The sequence below is a fragment of the Cupressus sempervirens genome, chromosome 9 (genome assembly GCF_028749045.1).
Source record: "Cupressus sempervirens isolate cs-2001-9-10 chromosome 9, ASM2874904v1, whole genome shotgun sequence".
Classification (NCBI taxonomy): Eukaryota; Viridiplantae; Streptophyta; class Pinopsida; order Cupressales; family Cupressaceae; genus Cupressus; species Cupressus sempervirens.
Genome location: NC_143126.1, coordinates 226517936 through 226543787, shown reverse-complemented (window position 1 = coordinate 226543787; position 25852 = coordinate 226517936). Strand labels below are relative to the sequence as shown.

Below are 25852 nucleotides of genomic sequence, written 5' to 3'. Positions count from 1 at the left end.
AGGGCTCTTGTAGATAAGGGCAAACAAATAATGGGATCCACTAGTACAACCCTAGAGGAGAGACCTGATGAGCCTAGTTCCAAGAGGTAGAAGGTAATACGAGAAGAGAGGCCTCAAGTCAACGAATATTCACCCACTCAATCTCCTTTAAGGATTGGAGAAGAATAGCTAATAGGTGAGCAAGTTTAGGAGATGAGATCACAGGGAGGTATTTTGATTACTCAAGCAGAATTGGATAAAGGTAACCCTCCAGAGCCTCCTCTACCGAGTTTGGACCTAACAATAGCTGATTATAGAGGAAGGGAATTAGACCCTTTATTAGAACAGGCAAATCATCAATTTTTGGTTGATGATAGTTTTGTGAAATCTAGGGCTTTTTAGCAGTTTGCCTGGAGAGCAAACATGAATGTGTTTGAGGAAAAGTACAAAAAATTGAAAACAAAGAATTCAGAAATGGATGAAGCCTCCGTCCAAAAAGAAATAAAGGAACAAATGATGCAATAATTCCAGAACATTACCCCTAAAGAGGGAAGGCAAATGGTAAAGACTTCTAACATACTATTGTTGCCTAATTGGGATATTGCAGATGCATTGATTTTCAATTCTGTTTTCATAGATTGGAATTACAAGACCCAAATAAATAGGATTTCCAAAGCACTGCATTTATTGAAGATCAAGCCACATTGGTCAGTTGGTCATTGAAGAGAGGATCTAGAGCCACATCATCACAACCAGATGAGTTTGGATTAATGGGGAATATACTTGTGAGAAGGGTTGGTGACACGTCCCATGTATAGGAAGCATACTGGAATGTGGATTCTTTCAAGGTTCTTTTGGCCACTGCTAAGAAGGAGGAACAAGCCATGTTTGAATTATAGAGCAAGTATGAGACAGTTGTGGATGCTTATAATAAAGAGGTGAAAAAGAGAATTGAGCTTGAAAACAAGCTATTGGGAAAATCCATTAGGCCTAGAATAACATACCCTCGACCCCCAGTTGAACCCTTCAAATCCACCCCCCTTATAGAAATACCAGATACACCCCAAGGCCACAGTATTACACTACTGAGGATTTTGAAGAAGAAAAAGGTAAACTGTGGGCCTTACATGTAGAATTGGAATCCAAATATGAAGATAAACTAAGAAAAAATCTCACATATTTGGGGGATAAAGTTGAATGACCACTAATTTATGATCAATTGGCCAGGGTGATCAGTATCTAGGAGGATTTGAAAGCCAATGATGAGGCTCTAAAGCCTATTGTGAATAAATGGGTAAAAAGGGAGAAAGCAATAACATTTTTGTGTTTTTCTATTATAGATGATTCTTTTGATCAAATTGAAAAAATATTTGATATTATTTATGATCTTGCTGATTTTGACAATAAAAGAATTCATTTATAAAAAGTAATAGTAGGCTACTTGAACAAGTATAAGAACCAGAAATTCAGTTTGTTTCTTGGTGCCCTTGACAAAAGAAATAATTTGAAAAGCAAAGAGGAGTGGGCAAAAGAACTTGACAATTTTTAAAAAAAAAGGATGAATCAAGTCATAAATGAAATAGGGCATGCATGGTGGGCTACCACAATAGAAGAAATGGTGAAGGCCCAATATTATTTGATTCTTTGAAAAAAGAATTCATTGCCATCAATAATGAAGCTGAATATGTGCTGAAAAGATAGAGGGATATTTTGCAGTTCAATTGGCTAGATGACACATTATTTGACAAGTGGATGGTAGACCTGGCTCCTAGTGAACAATTTGATGAATATGAAAGTGACAGTGATGAGATACAAGGTGAGGAGATCCAAATCATTGACCTTGTCACTACTCAGACCCAATTGGAAGAAAAAGAAAAGGATAATCTGTTACCTTCAACTGTAGACCTAGGACCATAGGATGCCTGTACAACTAAAGAAGGGGAAAAGGTAGAAGTTACTCCCACAATATAGGATAAAGATGGTGAAAGCCCAGAGGTGAAGGTTGACGTGCCATCATCAGAACAAACCTCATCATTAGTTAATTTGGTTGTTGCATACAAGGAAGGATCAAAATAACAACCGACTCAATGACATTAGAGCATGTGACAGAAGCCAACCCACCAAAAGGAATGTTTTGATTTGGACATCTTTTGTTACCAACACTTTTGTCATTTTGTGATAGGTGTATATAATTTTTCCTTGTAAAAGAAACCTATCATTTTCTCTTAGCCTGAAGCTTGTTGCATCTCACATTATATAAGTGAGATCCCAGGGCTAGAGAAAAGGTCCAAATTCTAATTTTCTAAGTGATATGCTTAGTCTATTTTTGGTCTATTGTATTGAGTAAAAATTCGTGGTGTATTTTCTCAATCAAATCTTGAGAATACATGAATATAGAATGATATGTGTTTCTTTCTGAAGGTCATTCTGAGTTTACTGTAAATTGTACACAATTTTCAAGGAAAATGAATACAAATTATGAACTGTCACCATATCTTTTCTTTCTAAACTTTGTCTCCTTTTGATTATTTGGTTATCTTGATGTTGTATAAGTAAAGGCTTGTGCAATTGAATGCAATCCAGTTAGGTTGTATATCTATTCATCACTAATGTCAATTCAATGGATTAAGTAAAAGCTCTGATGAATATGATAAGATTGTTGTACTAGGGGAAAGAATTTTGAATGATGAGTTCTGATAAGAATTGTAGATGAAATTTGTTGTAAGGAAACAAATTAGATCTAGAAATTTGTAGTAGACTCTAAGCCCCAATGGATTAGGCACTGATCAAATTTGATCCAGTTGAAAGAGAAATATGTCACAAATGGCTGTCAAAAATGCAGAATTAAATCAATTTTACTTTATTTCCTGTAGATCTTCAAAGCTAGCCAGTACTTGTTTGCATGGAATATTTTAGCTTTAGTTAGCCACTTTTGCTAAGAACACCTGTAGATCTATAGAATTTTTTTTGGCCATATCTGTTGTATGGGATGTGTTTATCAAGTTATCAAGAATTGTGTATGTATTTGAAGATTTGAGGTGAGAATCAAAATGAAACTAAAAATAATTCTCATATAGTTTTCCTAGTCTTGAATCATCCCCGAGTATACTCACCCTGATTTTGCAGAGCCAAAAGAGTAGATAACCACCCTTGGTTTTGTTTAAGTTGGGTCCAAATGCTTTGCACATGCAATTGTTAATAAGAATTGGCTAGTCTTTAGATTGTGTGAGTATTGTCATCTTGGTATTAAGAATTTTGTTGCTTAGTAGTTTTAAAACACCAACATGTAGTCTATTGGATCTTTTAGTAACAAGTTTGTTTACAAAATTTTTTAGCTTGAAACTGGGTTTTTTTTTTTTCTACCATGAGAAAAAAAGTCAAACCTAAGAAGGTTAAATTTTCCAAACCATATTCTTACAAGGAAAGGAAAAACCTAGCACATAGTGATAAACAATTCTAATACTCTATCAAAGACATCAAGAAAGAAGAGGCCGAATAGGACTATTATGATAGAATTGAATACAATGCTAAACTTTGAAATTGGTCTACTTTCCCTCGAGTGAACCCAAGATTTTGTTGGAATTTACAAGTGGGAATATTTACTTTTGAGAGCGGGGGGTGGGTGGTGAATTAGAAGTAACTATATTTAACCTCTAAAATTTTTTTAGCTAAAAACATTCACATGCATCTAATTCATCTAATAAACATGAAAGTAAAGACAAGCATGAAAATAGATAACGCAAGAATTTGGTAACCCAAAAACCCTCCAAAAATGAGAAGGTAAAACTTGGGTGGGGATGACACCCACAAAGTATCACTACAACAATATGTAACTATTCAAGGTTACAAAGTTTGATAGTTTCCAATGGTTTTCCTTGTGAAAGGCCTATCCTATTAAAGACTTTACACCCTATTAAAAGTGACCTAGTTAAAGGATTTACAAAAAATCACTTCGAATGTTACCCTGTTAAAGGATTTATTACCTTATTGAAAGGCTTACAACATGGCCATTAAACCAACCTATCATCATAAGATTTTCATTCCGACTACAATGGCTAGAGAATATTAGAAAGTCTTGATTTGATGACTTGTAATCTTCAATTAATGATTCCAGATCCTTGTTCTACTCTGTTTACTCTGATCCTTGCTTGATCTGATATGTCTCTTCTCAAAATCTTGATTGCTCTATTATGATCAACTAAATTATGCAATTCTATTTTGCTCTATCTATGTCTTTAAACACCCCTCTAAACTTCACTATAATTCACCCATACACTTCTCATATACACACATACAATGGGGTTTCATCCTTCTTATAAAGGCTTTGAAGACTTAGGGTTACTTATGAATCAATGATCAATATTCATTCTTCATTTCCCACTCAATTCATTTAGTTTTTTTATTGGTTGCATGCCTTCTCCATTTTTCTTATTGGCTGCATGTTGATTACATAGGTAATGTAAAAGATTTGATCTTATCTTCAAGATCCTTCGAGATTCATCCTGAGTTGGTTGAAAAATGGTTTACATTTGAGTTTGTGAAGATACAAACTCATGTATTGATTCTATGTTACTCAACACTTACTAATTACTAATGCTTGGCACATATAAGAATTCTATGTCACTCACCACCTATAGTAATTCTATCTCCCTCAGTATCTATACTTTCTGCGGCACCTATAGTGACTTGGCATCACTTATCACTTGACACTTGAATCTTGCTTGGCACTTGAAGTTCACTTAGCACCTATTGAATCTCTAACTCAGCACATACTATAGCTCAACATCTGTATTATACTCAGTATCATGTTGAGAATTGGTTAAGTGTGTTGACACTCAATTGTCAAAATCAATCCGAGACCAATAATCTCTCCCTTTGAAATGAGTGACAAAAACATTTAACTAAAAATTATGAATATGATCTCTATGAGTTTACTACACATTATGTTTGGTATATGTACAAAACTTGTTCAATTTTTTTTAGAAGACTATATACCTAAAAAATGTAATACCCCCTGAGCTAATGTGCCATTTTTGTATCCAAAATCTCTTACAATAAATTTGTGTCATCTTAATATGTTTGATACTCTTTTCCTTGTCTACTTTTGTGTCTATTCTATTTGTACTTCCTCTTTGTTTCTACTTCCCCTTCATACATCTCCTTGCATTTTATCCTTTTGGCTGTATCTCCTTATTTCTCCTCAAAAATTTAAAATTTAATTGTATTCCCCCTTTGGGTATATCTCCTCTCTTTATCTCCCCCTTTTTGACACTTATGTCAAAGGGTTCTAAGAATGAATAGAATATTTAGCAAACAATGTTTTATTTACCTCCATTATCATCTTCAAAGAAGCATCTTAGTTGTCCAATGCTATTTCCAGTGCTTTAAGATGGATTCTTATCTCTATTGCAAAATGTACTAAGCCTTCTAAGTTAGAAATATTGAGTTCTTTCTTTAAAACATTTTTTGAATAGTCCACTTCCTTATGTAGAACTTCTAGATGTGGGGTAATAGTAGATTGAATTTGTATCAATTTGGCCTTGGCATTGGCCTCTTCTACTATCAATACAACTAACTCCTTCTAAGTGTGAAGCGTTGTGGCAAAATGTTTGTCACTTTGAGCTAGATCTTTATGTAGCTATGTGCTAGAAATCTTAAGGTTCCTCTCCAAGCTCAATATTATCTGGCTAGTTTCTTGTGAAGTATGATGAATCACACATTTTGGAGTATAATGAGAATATGTTCTCAAGTATTGTTTTAACCTAAGTTTCAATCTTCTTATCTAGTTCTATTTGTGATAGTGCTATCTCATTTGATATCTCCTCATTAAATTTCATTTGAAATTTCTTTTTAGACCATTCTAATAATTTGACATTAGTATCAAGGTCTTCATTTTGTACCTGGTCCAGTATGTTGAAAAGTTTCTCCATGATGGGCTTTGTTTCATCAAGTATAGGAAAGTTGAGTCCATCAAGGAATATATCTTTTATTTCTACTAGTGCTTTCTTTTTTCTATATTCATTTCTGAGTATCTCCTACTTCTTCCTTTCTAGTGCCTCTTGCACTTCATTTATTTGTGCTAAATTCATTGTTTTGTAGTCATAGCTGGTGGGTATGACTATTTCCTCATCAAGTGTAGGGTCTCCACAATGAAGTACCCTTTCTACCTTGGTAGAGCTTGAGCTTGGTTCTAAGATTTGTAGTGGTATTACATCAATGCTTGACTGTTTGGTATGAGTCCTTAAGGTAGACAATTTTACCAGTGTTTGCATTGCCTCTTGATCTCATTCCTTAGGGGTTTTCTCCTCTTCCTTCTCTTCTTCTCTACTACCTTGATCAATGGCAATGATTTGAGGAGGTGCACCTTGGCTTTGTGCTGTAAGAACATCTTGTCCTATCTGCTCCTTTGTTGGCTCCTTGGTAGTTGTTGTTGTTATTATTGTAGGATCAACCTTAGTAGTTGTATCTTGTGCTACCTGCTCTTTTGGTTGATCATATGTAGCTATGGGATGTTTTGAAGGTTGTTCTTGTGTGTTCACCTTCTCCTTAGTAATATCTACTACAGCTTTTTGTAACTCTTCTAGACTCACCAAAACAAGATTTGTGCATAATTGTGATTGCAATGTTGTTTTGCGAAGGATCTTTTTGAGATCCTTTGTAGTCAATGAATTGATGTTCTAACCTAAGGTGTTAGGAACATCCTTTACAATTATATTTTCTAGAGGTGTTGTATGTGGAGGACTTGGTGGTGGCAATTGGATGTGTTTGACACTTTGTTCTGGCTACTACTCCTCAATTGTTGCCTCTTCACCTTGCTCTATCTTCTCTACTATTACCTCTTCTTTCTGTTTTCCTCCTTCCTCCTCTTTTTCATTTTCCTCTTTTTCTTCATCATTTCTCCCCTCAAAGAGATATTTCTACCCTTCCTTGATAGCAATCAATCCATAAATTAATTTCCACATTTGTGTGGACTTTTGCACAACATCTTCAGTTTGATTTTGCAAAATATAGAAGGCTCTATATTTGGGTGCAAATTTTCTCCCATGTTTCTTATTAGCCTTACTTATTTGACCTTTTGTAAGGTTTGGCATCACATGAGCCAATGTTGACTCCCTTATTTTTTTCTCCATTTTAAGGCAGTAATGCCATTTATTTTCTACAATGGAGTTTACCTCCTTAGGCATAGAATTGTCTAGTTCAAGTGGGGTAGTCTTGAACTTAGCCATCATAGTGTACATAGACTCTTCCACTATGTTCTATTCTTCTCTTGAAAATATATTAAAATCAATGGTCTTTAAACTAGTTAGATCAACATTATCTCCAATGTAATTACAAACATTTTCCAATTTAGACTTGGTAGAATGTCTTACCAATTTGAATTGATCATTTTTAGATGATGTCTTTTCTTCATTTGACTTCGGGGGTGCAATAGATTTTCTTCTTTTCTTTTGTTTTGCAGGCCCTCCTTATTCTGTGGATTTTTGCTTCCCCTATTCCTTTGCCACTTGTGCTATTTCCCTTGTACCTACCCTTGTAGTTGGCTTGGTTGGGCTTAGCTTTGTTGCTTTCTTCTTCCCTTTGGGTTTTCTAGTAGGCTATTTTTGTGCTTTTCTCTTCTTAGGTTCAGCCTTGGGTGCTTCCTGCTTGACACCTTCCTCTTCTTCAACATCCTCAACCATGCCTTAGGTCAAAGAAACTATTTCCTATCCTTGTTCTTCATCATCATCCTCAATTTCTTCATCTTCTTCTTCTCCTTTTGCAGTGTCCTCACCAAATTATGCTTTGAGTTTCTTTACAAGTTTATCTTTCTTCTTTAGTATGGACGTAGTCTTCAAATCCATATCCACCTTTGATCTTACCACATCAAAAGTACAAAGTGTGGTACATTCTTGTCCACTTCCTTAGCTAATGATGCAATTATAGCTGCAGATGCTTCATCTATATTTATTTCATAGCCAAGAGGTCTTAACCATATAACTCTTGGTGTAGCAGCTTGAGTATAAGTATAATCAATATCTACAAGAGAGCATACATCATTTACATGCTTTTCTACCAATGAAATTGGTATTCTTAGCCTCTACTTCATGGTCTTCTTGAAGTCTTCAAAATAGCTAGTCATAAGGGTTTCAAAATTAGCTCCCATATGTTCAATGTATTCATTAACTTAAGCTATTATAGACCTTGTGATGTGAATATCAGGATTTAACTGTGTGATTTTGAGTCAAACTCGATGACCCATGTTTCATGAGTAGTGATTCAACATGAATCCATCTCTCATGAGAATAAATGGAACACTTAGCACTCATTGGATCTAGGTGATGCTCACCGGGGTGAAGCACCGGGACTTCCCGGGAGGTCACCCATCCCAGTACTACTCCAGCCTGAGCGCGCTTAACTACGAAGTTTCCTCCACAGATAAACCCAAAGCTTGCAACCCCATTTGCAAAACCTTCACCAAGTGTTGTGCCTTATGAACCATTCATTAGAAAGCCCCTTAAGCTCATCAATTGATAAGTAGGAGATGATTTCCACAGCTAGTCAAATTGTGATGTGAATATCAGGATTTAACTGTGTGATTTTGAGTCAAACTCGATGACCCATGTTTCATGAGTAGTGATTCAACATGAATCCATCTCTCATGAGAATAAATGGAACACTTAGCACTCATTGGATCTAGGTGATGCTCACCGGGGTGAAGCACCGGGACTTCCCGGGAGGTCACCCATCCCAGTACTACTCCAGCCTGAGCGCGCTTAACTACGAAGTTTCCTCCACAGTTAAACCCAAAGCTTGCAACCCCATTTGCAAAACCTTCACCAAGTGTTGTGCCTTATGAACCATTCATTAGAAAGCCCCTTAAGCTCATCAATTGATAAGTAGGAGATGATTTCCATAGCTAGTCAAATTGTGATGTGAATATCAGGATTTAACTGTGTGATTTTGAGTCAAACTCGATGACCCATGTTTCATGAGTAGTGATTCAACATGAATCCATCTCTCATGAGAATAAATTCTATACCATCTATTATAGACCTATTTTCTTTCCTCACAACTTTACCAAAAGATGGAAATTCATTCTATACATAGAAAAATATGCAAATCAAAATTTCCCCAAACTTACATTGTGCTCCCTTAGTTCTTCTTATTGCTACTAAATTCTCATTGATTTGTTGCAGTTGTAGTTCTACAAGATCATAAGTATGATCCTTTTTCACTAGTTTGTAACCCACATCCACTGCAATGCAAGGTACATTGTTAAGTTTGTTGGATTGATAGATTTTATGTGCGATAATCCTAACACTAGTACAAAAACAACAATATATGATTAAATAAGCTACTAAATATTACAGATATATGACTAATTTTGATCATGTGACCAGTGGTACTATATTGGCAAACATTTATCTCCTGACCAAATCTATGACTAAACTATTTTAATCATTGATTTGGTCATTGAGTTGATCATTTATTGTTGTTAAATGGCAGTTTATTTGGTTGTTTATTGTTGTTATTTGGTGGTTTACTTGGTCATTTATCTGGTTGTTGATTGTTGATAGCCGGTAGTTTATTTAATCATTTATTTAGTAGTTGATCATTATTATTTGGTAGTTTATTTTGTAGTTTATTTGGTATTTGATTTGGTAGAGTATTAGTAGTTTGTTTGGTAGTTTATTTGGTAGTATATTAGGTAGCATATTTGATCATTTATTTAATCATTAATTTTTTGATATTAGGATACGATGGAATCGAACCACCATCCTTCTACTTGTAAAGTAGGTGCTCTTCCATTGAGCTGGTAACCTTTAAAGAAGAGTGATGTTATTAAATGAATAATATAAAGATCAAGAGAATGTTTATAATAGGATATGTTTTGTGAAGTGAAATCTCTTAGGTTCACGTAAATGCATCTTGGTAGAATGTAGGAAAGAGTTGTGCTTCTATATGTTCTTTAATTAAGTTGCTACTACTAAGAGCTCTCTAAACTTATTTTCTTACCCAATTTAACTTTGTCATGCCCATAAATCAAGGAAAAAACACACCAACATTCTTTTTTAAGGTTAAGAACTAAGCTACATACACTCTAACATTGAAAAAATTACAATAAGGTTGATGACTAACTTAATGTTTACAAGTTTTGAGTTTCTCAACTAGGTTACAATGCAATAAGGTTGTGAGCTTGCAGTTAACATTTACAATCTAGTTGATAGTTGATGATGAGGCTATAACACATTATAGAGTTTTTTTTTTTCAATATCTAGGCTTAATGATAACATAAAATTGAATACAATGTTTAACTAAAATACACTTATCATTTATGAAGGCATCCCTTATTGAGTTGCTAAGCCCCATATGCCAATACTACAGGAACATCGAATAATTGGATTTAAAGGGGGTCATTGATTAATTTCCAATATTATAGTTTATAGAATAAAATAAAATATGAAGATAATATTTCCACATGATTTCTCATTTCATGTAATTGAATTAAAATATACTTATTAGATAATTTGTTAAAAACATATAAGTAATAAATTAAATCACCTACAAAAAGAACCCCTATAAGACCATGTATTAGATAAACATACAAACAATTAGAAATATGTGTTGAACAAAAAAATATATTAAAAGTTACCATGTATTTCATATTAAAAAAATCTACATTTAAAATTACTAAATCCAAAATATTATCCATATTCAATAAGATGTTTGTTATATATATTATTTAAATATATGTAGCACCTTACATATTAATAATACTAACTCCACTATCAACCAACCAAGTAAAAAATAATAATACTATAACTAACCCCAAACTAGCTACTATAATGACCATATTTACTAACTAGTTTACTTTACATGCTAACTAAATCACTTAATAATTAAATTAATTTACGAAATTAACATACTTACTAACAAAATTAAATTAGGAAATTAAAATAGTTATGAAAAAAATTAAATCGAACATGTAAATAAGACTAAACTAATAAATCAGTTAAAAAAAATACTTACTAACTAATTATATTTATCTATTACTAACCTAAATATACTTACCATCTAAATAACTTTACTTACTACAATTTTAATCTATTTACTAACTACTAATTCAATTAGTACTATCTAATTAAAGTAAGATTTACTACTCTTATTTATTCTACTTAACAACAAACTGCATACATTCTATTGCTATATAGATAAATCATTAAAATAACACTAACAAGAAAACAATTAAAACTACTAATTAAAAAATTACTATATTAAATACTAATTAAAAAATTAATATAGTAACTACTAATTTAGATAGTTACTATATTAACTTTTAATTTAATTTTACTATATTAACTTTTAATTTAACTCACTACTAATTTACAAAATAAATTTGAAGTACAACTAACCTAATCTGTCCTACCCCTACATCTATCATCCCTACCTACTCCCTACACTTCCCATCACCTCACACATGGGTGGAAAAGTTGATGTGTGGGTGGTCTCCATGGAAGGTGGGCATCCTGCACACACAAGGTTGCATTTAATTAATTTACAGAACTCATTTATGAGAGTGAAAGGTGGTGGTTGGGGTCCCACGCAACCAATGGGTGCCCCCAATTTAAAGCAAGGTAAAGTGCTATTTTTTATTTTATTTTAATTTATTGACTTGTGTTCTATTTTTTCTCAAAGTGGTTTTAATATTATATTATTTTTTTGAATAGATTTTGTTCGAGAAAATATATATTAAAAAATGTTTATTATCCCATTCTTGAGTACTTATTTTAATGTTACTATAATTCAAGTGGGTTTTTTTCATTTTTGGCATTATTATACTGATTGTATGTTTCATTTGTATGGGAGGATTGATTTTTCCTCCCATACAAATTCCAAAGACCGTAGGTCTCTTTTTATCAAAATTTATCTTTTACCAAGTTTCATGTTTCTAATGCATTTGGTCTCTCATGCATTTAACCCAATATCATATTTTGTTAGTTTATTTAACTAGTTTATTTAAGAAGATGATTTACTAATATTTGAAGATTTGGTTGCTTAAGAGTATATATACTATCAGTTGCTTGGGAAAGCATATTCTGTGACAAAGACATGGAATGAGTAAACAACAAACATAATTCAAGTACAAGATAAACAAATTTGTAACTAAAAAATTTAAGCAATAATTTCAATAATTTAATGATTTATTTTGCATGAATAAACACGATTCAATTTGTATTTTGTCCATAAAAGTTTTTAGCACAATTGAATGAGAATATGAGATTCAATATGTAAAAGGAGCTTCTAGATATAATATAGAGTACCTGAATGTGCTTTTGATTGTAAAAGTTTTAGCTATTCCTACAATGAAGCACTTTTTAAAGATAAGTATGGTTTATAAAATATTTGTGCATTTAAGAAAAATGTCAAAGTATGGTAAGAGAGGAGGGAGACTGCAGTAGCTATAACTTGTTGTTATTATTTGGATTGAAAGGGTTACATTGTTGGACTATTTAGTATGAAGTCAGAATGATAACATAGAACACATAGTAAACCTTGTAGTGTATTATGGTGCAAACATAGAACAAATAGTAAAAGAATCAAAATAACAGATATTCATTATATATAAATAATTTAAAACCCATTGAAAACCTTGTAGAGTATTATGGTGCAAACATAGAACAATAGTGAAAGAATGAAAATAACAAATTTTCATTATGTATAAATAATTTAAAACCCATTGAAAACCTTGCAGAGTATTATGGTGCAAACATAGAAAAAATAGTAAAAGAATCAAAATAACAGATTTTCATTATGTATAAATAATTTAAAACCCATTGAAAACCTTGCAGAGTATTATGGTGCAAACATAGAACAGATAGTAAACATGTTCAAAAGAGAATAGATAGCATATATGTCAAAAAAAACATAGATAATATATATGTTCAAAGAGGCATAGTGAGTATGTCTATTTAAAATAGCATAATAGAGAGTGTTTGTAAATGATGAGTTCAAACAATTAATACAGTAAAGCCAAAAATTGTTAAGTATTTAGAACAGATAGTTTCATAATGAAACAAAGAGTCTATGTGTTCAAAGAAGCAGGTCAAAATATTCCAGAAATATAGAAGTAAAGATTAAAAGAGAATGCATTTTTTTGGCATTTTTAGCTTTGAACATAAGGTTTTTATGGACACATTGCATATGAAAAATGTTACTACAGTAGCTGCTTCATTTGTCAACTTTGGCGTGGATGTTGCTTCTTAGGAATCAAAGAAAGGGTTGAACATGTTGGCCCCTCGTTTCACAAGCCATACCAAATGGGGAAGCACATATTTTTGTCTATGAAGCCATGATGGCCTGGTTGGAGCCCCCAAAGTAAATCATAGTCCTATTAGCAATTAGAGAAAGAGCATTGACAGAGGCATGCTACCCCTCCAACTTGGCCATGAAGCAATGGAATTTTAAGCTGCATGGCTTGCACCCAACTTTTATTTAACAATCAGAAGAGGAAATTTATAGGTGGTTAATGTGAGAAAATAGTAGAACTTTAAAGAATATTCTAGATTGTTATTTTTGTTATTTATTGTGTTAGAAAAATATTTTTATACCCAGCTAAATTGATACTTCTTATTGGAAGTTGTCTATATTAGTTTTGGGTGTATATAGTTACATCAAATTGAAATTCAGGAAAAAACCATACATTGCTAGCAACTTAAAAGATTATAAATGTATTAAGTTTTATATAAAATATATTTTAATAAAGCCTTCTTTCTAAAGAGCTCTTTATTGGACCTTTACCATTTGTATAGAGCTAGAGTGATTATCGTGACTAGGTCTAATATCCATGTTATCTAAATCCACAAGCATCCTATTACCAAATTTGCACCTAAATTTTATAACAAAGATTATTTGTGTTGTTTTTGGATTCAACTGCTTAAGATTCTTTTGTATCAACATTTTAGAATGGAATCTGGATAAAAAATCTGAGTTCAATCCAAAAATAACATAACTAATCTCACCATAGACTGTAGAAATTTAATGTTAGATAGCTAAAATTGTTGATTGTTTGAGGCTTGAGCCTGATTCTTAACAGCTAAAGCTAAGAATCATTTTGAATTAGCATGCAATTACTTTAAGAAGCTTCCAGTCGTGAATGTTTTAGCCCATACTTAAGTTGTCTAGTGGAATATGAAAACTCATTTCTAATTCAGATTCAAAACTCATGAGCTAGAGAGACTCACTCCATTCCATACACAATTCATAAAATCACTTCAAATATAGCTTAAATTGATAGGCAAGTTTTACAATATGAGAATACTACAACATCCAGCAAAGAGAATACATCAACTGGGCGAGACTATAATCTTCATCCCCTCAAAAAAATTTCTCCAACATTTTACTACCCACACAATCTTAAAGCATAGCTCTATATTTTTAATTTTATAAATAAATTCTTTGATAAGTAGGAGATAGTTTCCATAGCAAGTCAAATTGTGATGTGAATATCAAGATTTAACTGTGTGATTTTTGAGTCAAACTCATTGACCCATGTTTCATGAGTAGTGATTCAACATGAATCCATCTCTCATGAGAATAAATGGAACACCAGGAAGTCTTGGTGCTTCACCCCTGTGAGCATCACCTAGATCCAATGGGTGCTAAGTGGAAGTCTTGGTGCTTCACCCCTGTGAGCATCACCTAGATCCAATGAGTGCTAAGTGTTCCATTTATTCTCATGAGAGCTAGATTCATGTTGAATCACTACTCATGAAACATGGGTCAATGAGTTTGACTCAAAAATCATACAGTTAAATCCTGATATTCACATCACAATATATTCTTTATTTACATTCAAAATTTTATTTTTCTCAAGGAACCTGCAATGTCCATAATGAAAAATTGTGGAAACAGAGTGAAAATGCTTTTGGGAACAACAACATGCTTCTTATATCTGCAAGCTTATGGGGTTAATAGCTTCTAGGTAGTTCATTTCAATTACCATAGTAGTTATAATGGCCACAATATGGATTATCAAAATTGTTTTCCTCCACTCTCTGTAGGATTTGACTTGTGGCAATGTTTAAAGCATTTGAATTGGAAACATAGGATTGTGAGAGTTACAAAGACTCTTTGGGAAGGCTCTTGTTCACTAGCCAATTGGGAATCAACTAGCGGATTACAATTTTAATGTCATGTTTGACAAGACGATGTACCATGTGTCAAAGCCACTCAAATGTAAGCTTTGATTGCTTGTTGAGTTCCTTGCAAATGTCTAAATGAATCCTGAACCAATCACCTAACATTCGATGCACATGAGCTCAAATCATACACTAGGGAACTAGATATGTTTCATAGAGATCAAAATATTCCAAGAGCAAAGTGGCCTAATCCAATGCTTTTTCAAATCCATTCTTAAAATGTTTCAACTTCTCATACTTCTCCAACACTCTTGCTTGGGAAATTACATTATTAGACCATTGTGCTTCCAATTGATACCCTACAAATAGTGTAGTGTTTTCAAGGAGGGACTCAGTTGATAAAGTTCCATCTGCTCTAGTCTCTCTTAAAAAATCATAAACATCTTGCAAATGCCTTATATTCCCATTAGCTAATATGAGAATCCTAAGTGCCTTCTTAACTACTTTAATGCTATCCCAGTCTACTCTATTACTTCCACCTTTTTAATCCCTAGTTCTTCCATGGACAACGAGGAGAGAGCATCTTTGCATAAGATATGGTGTCCTCAAGCAATGGAAATATTTGAATCTTATAAGATTAGATAGATTATATGCTAGATGCCTTCTTAACTACTTTAATTCTAGCTCAGTCTCCTCTGTTACTTTCATCTTTTTGATCCCTAATTCTTCTGTGGATAGTGAGGAGAGAGCATCTTTGCATAAGCTATGGTGTCCTCAAGCAATGTATAGATAGATTAGATGCTAGATTACGGGAATAGATAGATTAGATGCTAGATGCCTTCTTAACTACTTTAATTCTAGCTCATTCTCCTCTGTTACTTTCATCTTTCCAATCCCTAGTTCTTCCATGGATAATGAGGAGAGAGCGTCTTTGCATAAGCTATGGTGTCCTCAAGAAATGGAAATATCTAAATCTTACAAGATATAGGCACATATAGATTATCTTCTAGATGCCTTCTTAACTACTTTAATAATAGCCCAGTCTGCTCTGTTAATTCCATATTTTTGATCCCTAGTTCTTCCATGGATGGCGAGGAGAGCTCATCTTTGCATAAGCTATGGTGTCCTCAAGCAATGGAAATATCTGAATCTTACAAGATACAGTCACAAATAGATTAGATGCTAGATGCCTTCTTAACTGCTTTAATTCTAGCCCAGTCTACTCTATTACTTCCATCTATTTTATCCCTAGTTCTTCCATGGACATTGAGGAGAGATCATCTTTGCATAAGCTATGGTGTCCTCAAGCAATGGAAATATTTGAATCTTACACAATATAGGCAGAGATAGATTAGATGCTAAATTTTCAACCAATGACTTCACTAGAGGCAAGTTGTCCATCAAGAAAGCTCCATAATTACCTTGTTTGTTGATATGTTTTGGGCACCCAAAATTAATATCAATGTAACCACAATAAGGTTGAAGAACTTGAGCAAAAGAAAACAACCATTCAGGGTCATTTGCATAAAACTGCACAAAGAAAGGGTGATCTTCCTTACAAGTAGTGAAACCAACGCTAGGTCTTCAACAAAGAGACAAGAATGCATCATAGGAGTATAAGCAGTCGTAGCTCCATACTTTCTACGAAGCATTCTGAAAGGCAGCTCAGATTGGTCCACCATGGGTGCAACTATGAATTTGGGCTCTCCCAAATTCCTCTAGTGTTTCCACACCCTCTCCACTTGCCCTCCATGTCCCAGGGGGTTCTTAATTGCATTTGATGAATGCTTCCCCTCATCCTCCTTACTTGGCAAGACTGAAAAAATATATGAGCTCACAAACAAAAACATTTGAGGAATTTGTAGAAAGCTTGTAGTCATTGAGAGTCAAACAAAGTATGTCCTCCTCTATTGGCATCATCAAACTTCTAGCAACCAAACAGTGCAGGAGGTTTGGTATCATATACCATGGAGCATTGCACTTGATATGGACCTTTGAAACTAAAGAAAAAATGCATGCAAATGAAGTAGATTTAACGTTGAACCAAATCTTATCCATTTTTCCTCAATGCACATCTAAATTTTGTTCCAGGTTCCTTTACACCAAATCATCTTATGCATATTGATCGTGTTACATGAAATGTCGCATTATGTCAAATAGTTGATGTGTCTTCTTTGCGACCATATTTTGTAATTATATCTGCCATATCATTTTCAACCTCAATATTGGGCTAAATTCTCTACTATTTATTTTGTAATGGATATCCATATGTTGTTCTTAAATTCCCATTCAGGCTCATACAAATAGGGTATTGACAATGACTAAGAAATTCAATTTTAAACTATGCATATCTTTAAAAAAAAATTCCACATTCGGCAAACATATCCATGAGAGAACATTTCTCTAAAGCATTTTGACAAATGGTTTGTATATATAGAGCCAATAAGAATTATTACTATTTTTAGAGAGAATCAAATTTTTAGAACTCAAAAAAAACTATAATATATAAGTAAAATTTGTACCAAAATTTAGGGTTTCCACCATGAGGCGAGATTTCTGAGTCATTTCTTGAACTGAATCTCGAGGTCAAATATGAAATTTCATTATTTTAGATGTTATCAATTATTTTATTAATTTTAAATATTTCAAAAAGCATGGACAAAATAAATATGTTCTAAAAATTATATATTGTTCTTCAAGTTCATTTTTTTAGAATTTAAATTATTTTAGTAGATCTAATCTTCAACATGAAATCATCTTTTTTGAATTCAATTCCATTTATTCACCCTAATTGTTAGATTTAATACATGTCTAGTTTAAATATGTTTTCTTTCTAGCATTAACATATTCTAATATGTTTTCATATCCCAAGTAAAATAAGGGAAAATTAAAAGGATAACATTTTATTTTTTAAAATTGAACTCAAATCTAGATACCCACAAAGAGTAAATAATAGTTTACATATTCCCTTTTTAAATTTTTAATTAGAAAATAAATCTATTCGCAATACAATTGCATTTCATTAGGTGTGAGTGCTAGTGCTATATATTTAATTAATGCCCTTCTTGTTGAAAGAATTTCATTGTTTTACTTTTATTTTATTTTATTGTTTTCCTTTGTTTTGACATTACACAAAACATTTAAAATTCTCTTTTAAGGTTCTATTATTAAATTTTAAAAATATGTTATTGAATTTTATATTTTTAATTTAGATATTATCTTCCATGTCCATACAAGTTTAGAATATATATATATATATATATATATATATATATATATATATATATATATATATATATATATATATATATATATATATATATATATATATATATATATATATATATATATATATATATATATATATATATATATATGAAATATTAATATTTAGTTATAATAAATTAAAAGTTAAGATCTTTGAAAAGTAAAATTTAAACTAGTTTGGTATTTTATTAGATATGCTATTTATATTTTAAAATTAAAATTTATGTAAGGAAAATCTTATGTTGATTTTTTTCCTAACTTTTCATCCTAATTGAACTTCATCCAAATTTTGTTATTGTCAACTCAAGCTACAACTTAAACATTGTAATTTAGGTCAGGGACTAGAAGCAAAAATGTTGCCATAGTTTTTTATCATAGTTATACAAATTGATTCATTATTCCCAATTATGAAGGAGGCCCATGTCACCTAATAATCATCAAATTTTTAAGAGTTATGATCTCCCTTAGGGTTTTGAACATAGATGGTCGATGGGGGCTTTTGTGATCCCAAAAGAATAAAATTTGGATTCACCCAATTCCAGCCATTCCCTTTAGAATTAATCTAAGAGTGTTAAGTATCGTTTGGGAATGTTAATTAATCCTAGAAGCTCAAATCTTTGAAAAAAATGGAAGAAACAAATTTGATGGCTCACATAGTGGTTGGCTTTGAAAATGTTGAAATTATATGTTTCTATCCATCAAGTCTTAGTTTGTGGTTATTTTTAGTTCTTTATGTTTTCTTTTATTCTATTTTTAATTGGCTTCAATTTTTTTGTTAAAATTTACTCTCCTACTTCTTTAAAACTTTCGTAAATACACAATTAGCCATTTATCACCATGACTATTCTACTATCTTGATGATAGATCGCATAATTCAAAACTTTGATGGTAAAAATGTATACACAATTGAAATCAAAAGTAATTAAAAATGAATAGAACACATTAAAAAAAAAATAATAAATTAACTCATCAAATAAAAAGAAACAATAAAAATAAAATAGTAACTTTATGTTATTAAATTAAATTCTAATGCAAGCCTTATCTTTAAATAAATGTATTATAATTAGATTACAAACTTTGACATGGAATAATATAGCTAATATTTATGCTAAAAGTGGATTGAATTTTTTTTTGACAAAAAAATAAAAGGTGGTGATTTTGTAAGAAGTGAATTTCTACACTTGTGATCCCTATTGATAACCGTAACCTATTGGAGTTTGATGTATGAAATACATAAGAAAATGTATAAGGTCTTTGTTGGCGACTCTATCTAGTGTTGGTAGATCATTTTTTTCACTTAATTCTTATAACATATGATAGGGAGACATTTAAACTTTCTTTTCAAAGGGAAATGGAGAATACATGAGAAAAAATTCATAAAACAAAGCCTTGAAATTATTATTAGGTGAACAACAACTATGCTTCACAACTCACCTTTACACCAACTTGGCTACACACTTGCCTTTATTTGGATGACTAATTATTAATGACCAACTATTTAGTCACTTATCTTTGTCTAACCTTGTGGTGTTACTCAGTGACCAAAATAGTCATTTATTTAGTCACTTATATTTATAAGTTGTAAGACATTGCTAGAATTTGATTGTTTTTAGTCACATGACTAAAAAATTTAGTCTTGTGACTAAAATTTTTAGTCACATAGTTATTTATTTGCCAAAATTCTACTAGTGTAACAACAAATTCAACAAGAGGGTCTTGAATAGTGTCTATTGTCATTCCTCTCTCCTTCCATTTGGCACCAGTGTTCTTTTCAGTTGCTTCCTTGGCATCACTTCTAAGGGTCTTTGGCTGATCTAGGGTTGGGTAACCTATCACTCTATGTACAACTCTTTTTGTAATTTTTACTGGATCATCCTCCAACCATACACCTGTACAAAAACAACAATATATTACTTAATAAACTACTAAAAAGTGTAGATATGTGACTAATTTTGATCACGTGATCAATGGTAGTTTATTGCTAGACAATTATCTCCCAACCAAATTTATGACTAAACTATTTTAATCATTGATTAGGTCATTTATTTAGTCATTTTTTGTTTTTACTTGGTAGTTTATATGGTAGATTATTTGGTAATTTTAGTAGTTTATTTGATAGTTTATTTGGTAGTATATATGATAGTTTTTTAGGTAGTATATATGGTAGTATATTTGGTAGTTGATTGGGTATTATATTAAGTAGTTGATTTGGTAGTTTTTTGGGTAGTATGTATGGTAGTATATTTGGTAGTATTTGGAAATATATTTGGTAGTTTATTTAATCATTAATTTAGTCATATTAGGGCACGATGGAATTGAACCACCATCCTCCTACTTATACAGCAGGTCCTCTTCCATTGAGCTAGTACCCTTTAAAGAATAATACAAAAAAGTGACAAAGTTGTCTTCCCAACATTAAATCTACTATCATATAATATTCCTATTTATTTTGTAATTCTATCTAAATCATACAATAGATATTCTAAATGATTATTTATGTACTAAAACAAATGAAAAACCACTCTTTCTAATTTTATATTTTCTTCTTATTCTTTTATTATATTTTTATTCTTTTATTTTTAATTATCAAGACAAGTCTCTATTATAGCTTTTTAAAATTATATATTAAGCGGTGTTGTTCTTCCTATTAAGGTTCAAAATTAGTTACTAAATAACTAAATTATTATATAAAAATGTGATATTTAAAAAACAAAAACTCATATTTTTATTATATTTTTTTATAGTTTTTATGTTTACAAAGATGTTTTAATTATAAAATTAAAAACTGAACTTTAAAACTACTTAACCTTTTTTGGTTATTTCATCCTAAATTATTATTTTTTAATCTATAGTTTCTAATTTTCAAATAGAATTGTATTTAGAATATTTCAATTGTAACTCAATTAAACATTCTTAAAAAACACTAAAATTACATGAAAATCTATTAATTAAAGAACATCTAAAATTCTAATACTAAATCACATATGAAATCAAAAACTAGATTTTTAATTTGGATATCTCAGACCATTAGACAAAAGATTTTATGCTTTTGGATTGAAAATAGTAAATGCTTTATAATGTCTTCTTGCATTGTTTAAACATCTATAGTTTTATTTTAATTAGAACTCCCTCACTACAAAATAAGTAAGTATTCGGATTGAATATGCTACTATATAAAAAATTAATCTCTTTCATATAGTAAATGAAGTACTTGGTATAAAGCCATGATATCCAAATTCGAGAAATTAGTTAGTACAAATTCTGCAAAACTTGGTAGATGTGATATAATGTATCCTAGCACAATACTTTCAGCAATATATAGGCTTGTGAATAACCACCGATCAAACTAGTGTGAATAGACAATAATTTATATTATTTACAATTAGTTTCATGAAAATGAATGAAAGAAGCTATTGCATTTCTACCTAATGTATGATTGTTTTATGATTTGCATGTCTTTTTGCTAACTCATCTGTTCCACATTAGATTGAATTTTAAAAAGTAAATTTGGGGGAAAAAATGATTTCAGCATAATGAATCATTTGGAAGTTGTCACAATATTATCCAAAATCAATTTCTTTTTAAAAGCTTTCTTTCCAAATTCCATAAAAATCAAAGCAAAAAATTTGATTTTATATCATTGTGTTAGCACAAACATTTAGTCCTAGAAGCTACAACACATGAGGGTCCAATTAACTAGATGAATAATCTAAAATTCAAAACATTGGAAGAATTTGTACCTCTTGATATAGAATTTTTAAGACAAACCCTCAATAGATAGTTTGTGACAAAGCTAGTCTTCTGGCCTTCAATTGTTGTTTCCTATAGCTATTGTGAAACTTTCAATTTGTAATAAGTGGCTGAAACCAATAAGCAAACAATTCACTTAGCAACATTTAATAAAGCCCATGCTCTAGGAGAATTACTTGCCTTCATAAAGATGTCTATAAATGGATCTGGTTTGATGCTTGCTTCCTTCTCATGTCTCAAAACTTCTTGTAGTAGGTATGCACAAAACAAAAATATTAGTATGGAATATGCTTACAAGATTGGGAGAAACACAATGCATGCACAAAAACCCACCATATCTTGACTTGAATCCTTGACATTGTTGCGAGAAATCTAGTGTTTCCCTTGTAGTCATTTCCACATTGTGTAGATATCCTAGGCTAATGTAAGTGGATGTTCTTTGAGGTGAAAACTCTATTAACAAGTGTCCCTTATAGGTCACAGTTATAGCATGTGTAGAAAATCATACGATTGCTTTCTCTATGAGAAACAGATAAAAAGATACAAGTTGTTGCCATCACCAACATCAACTTAGTGTTAATATGGGAACTAATGAAGACAAAAAATGTATGCAAACATTTGAATAGGTCTAAATGATCAGAGCTTCTCTAAACAACAAATAGAGTTTCAATGTAGTATAAAACAAGTAGAGCTTCAACCTACCCTGAGATAGCAAACAGGTCTTCCAACCAAAGCTGTTAGTAATGCAGTTTTCCTAGATCTAGCTGGACCAAGAAGAAAATAGTTTAGTGACTGAACTAAACCTCTACACTTGGTAACTCAATCTGCATTGTAATTGTACCCATTTTTATTATTATCACCCTTCTCCATTTTGAATTTCATTATTGCAAAAAGATTTGAGCTTTAATTTTACCTCTCTAATCTTTCTCTAAATTTGGAAAGAAAGTGCTTACTATCAACTTCAGCAACTTGCAGCACTCTATGAATGAACATCATCTACATTTGAATGAAAAGTGTTGTGACTTTAACATTCTTGTATTTGAAATTTTAGTTGCAACAACTTCACAGAGAACGCTCTTCCTGAGACTATCATAAGTAGGGAGTTTTTAAAGAGCAACCCATTTAAGAGCCTTTCCATCAGTGCTTGTGAATTATTGGATAGATCATTCACTTCACCATTTGATGCATTAATTGGTTCTTCCCAATCCAATGACATGACCATCTTTGAGATAGAAATACAATTTTCTTGCTTGTGAAGGTATATTTAAAGCTTAGATGCATGATGAATTGTCAAATTACATAGGAAAATTGAAACATAATATAAAAAAGAAATATTCCAATCCAAACAAATAGCAATTTTAATTTTTTTTAAAGAGATTCTAAAGCTATGGATCATAAAAAAGAGGGTAGTAGCATAAGGGTAGCATTACACAAATGTCCAAACTCTATGTACATTATGTATACTCTCTATAACTTTGTTTGTGCTCCATCTTAAACCAGGCTTTAGATAAATCATTATCTTCATAAGGATCTCAAAAATATGATGAGGAAAATACCTAATAGGATAGATCTGAATCCATTGAAAGAAACTTAGATTTAGGGAGTTACTTTTATCTAGTCAAGGGAGACCAAAAAATATAGAAACTTTGTAAGGAAAGACCAGTCTAAAATGCACCCAATCATGCCCAAAAATATTGCTTTCCATACAAGCAAGCCTTAGCAATACAAGAAAAATCATATGGAAAAATATGCTCCAACTAAAACCCACTACACCATCATACAAATGGATACCTTAGAGTCCACTCCAAGTGTCTAGGTGTCTTCTACATGCAATCAAAATCATTCTCTTTTCTCCAACTATTTCTGCATGTACATTGTTTGATGATATGACTATCCTGATTGTCAAATGAATCTATCTATTTTGCAAATAGTGTATTTGAACATGAATCAAAGTTTGTGGTATTATAATCTATCAAACTTTTAACAGGTCAAGAAATTTTAGAGTGTTGAGAGACTTGTAAACATGATTGCCATCCCACTGTATTTTTCAAAATTTCCACTATTCTTTTGCAAATAGTATATTTGAACTTGCATTAAAGTTTGAAGACATCATAATCTTTCAAACTCTTTAATAGGTTAGGAAATTGTATGTGTGAGTATGAGACTTATAAAAGTTATTACAATCTCCTACGTTTTTCAAAATTTCCACTCATCTATTTTGTGGCTAGCATCTTACTTCTATGAAAACCATACTGCAATCAATAAAAAAATTTTAAATCATTTTTTTTATGTTTTTCAGGTCACAATGTTAGAGTGGACCAGTTTTTATCAGTTGTGCAAAAGTTATCTAGTCAAACATTCCTTGGTTCAAGACCTTCACCAAACTGGTAGGTTAGCCAAAATTCCTTACTCTATCCTGAGGGATAGCTATCAACCCCTTTGTAGGGTTATGGTGGTTTACATAGTGCACTTTTACATGCATCTAAATGGAGAAATCTAACTATGGCAAGTCCAAACCTTTCACCCATTTATGTTTCAACACCTTCAAATAAAGGTGAGAAAGGTTTCATGACTGATTTTTTTGATGCGTGTCTCTACTGTTGTATCCAAAATGGCAACTACCCCCATTGAATGAGTCAAGCTATTGATTAAGAATCAAGATGAAATGTGGAAGTCTGGTCATCTCTCTAAGCTATACAAAGGCATTAGAGATTATTTTGGTCCAACAATATTCAAGGATGAAGGTATCATTCTTTTATGGAGACAAAATACTGCCAATATCATTCACTATTTCCCCACTCAGGTGCTCAACTTTTCCTTAAAGGATTGCTTTAAGAACTTGTTAAATTTTAAGAAAGATAAGGATGGTTACTAGAAATAATTTGCTAGAAATATTTCTTCTAGTGGTGTGGCTGGTGCATCATCTCTTCTTTTTGTTTATTCTTTGGATATGCTCAAACAAGGCTGGCTAATGGGTGCAAAGAAAGGTGGAGAGAGACAATATGGACTTGTTGACATATATAGTAAAACTCTAAAGATAGATGGTGTTTTTGGTCTTTATCATGGATTCAAAATCTCATGTGTGGAGATTATTCTATACCATGGTCTATACTTTCGAATGTATGATTTCTTAAAGCTAGTTGTTTTGGTTGGGGATCTTCAGAATAACTTCCTTGCAAGTTTTCTTCTTGTTTAGGGTATTACAATTGGTACTACTCTTGCTTCATATCCTATTAACATTGTACATAGAAGAATGATGATGACATCTGGAGAGGTGGTGAAATACAAGAGTTCTTTGGATATTTTTCAACAGATTTTGAAGAAGAAAGGTGCCAAGTCTCTATTCAAGGGTGTTGGTGTAAACATCCTAGAAGTTGTTGCTGGTGCTGGAGTCTTGGTTGGATATGACTAGCTTTAGTTAATTCTTCTTGGAAAGAAGTACAACTCAGATGGAGGCTAATATTATGATGGTGAAGAAAACTTATTTAGATATTTTTTTTTCATAGTTTGAACTACTTTTCTGGTTCCTTATAATAAAACCATTTTGCTAAAATAATTACAATTTCCAGTATGCTAGGAGCCAGTGCAAGTTCACTTGAATTTTCCATCTAGAATTTGTAGATGGGTATTTGATCTTTTTTTAGGTGCAATATTTTCTTATTTGATATTTTGAGAAAAGGAATTCCTTTTATATTTTCAAAAAAAAAAGAATGATCAGTTTGAAATATCCTAGTAGT

The 25852-nt window shown here is 31.8% G+C and overlaps 2 pseudogenes; one reads left to right on the top strand and one right to left on the bottom strand.

The window, feature by feature from the left end:
• Positions 1-15179: 15179 nt before the first annotated feature.
• On the bottom strand, positions 15180-16978 carry LOC149538324 (uncharacterized; annotated as a pseudogene).
• Positions 16979-22696: 5718 nt separating this feature from the next.
• On the top strand, positions 22697-25575 carry LOC149538323 (ADP/ATP translocase 1, mitochondrial pseudogene; annotated as a pseudogene).
• Positions 25576-25852: the final 277 nt, after the last annotated feature.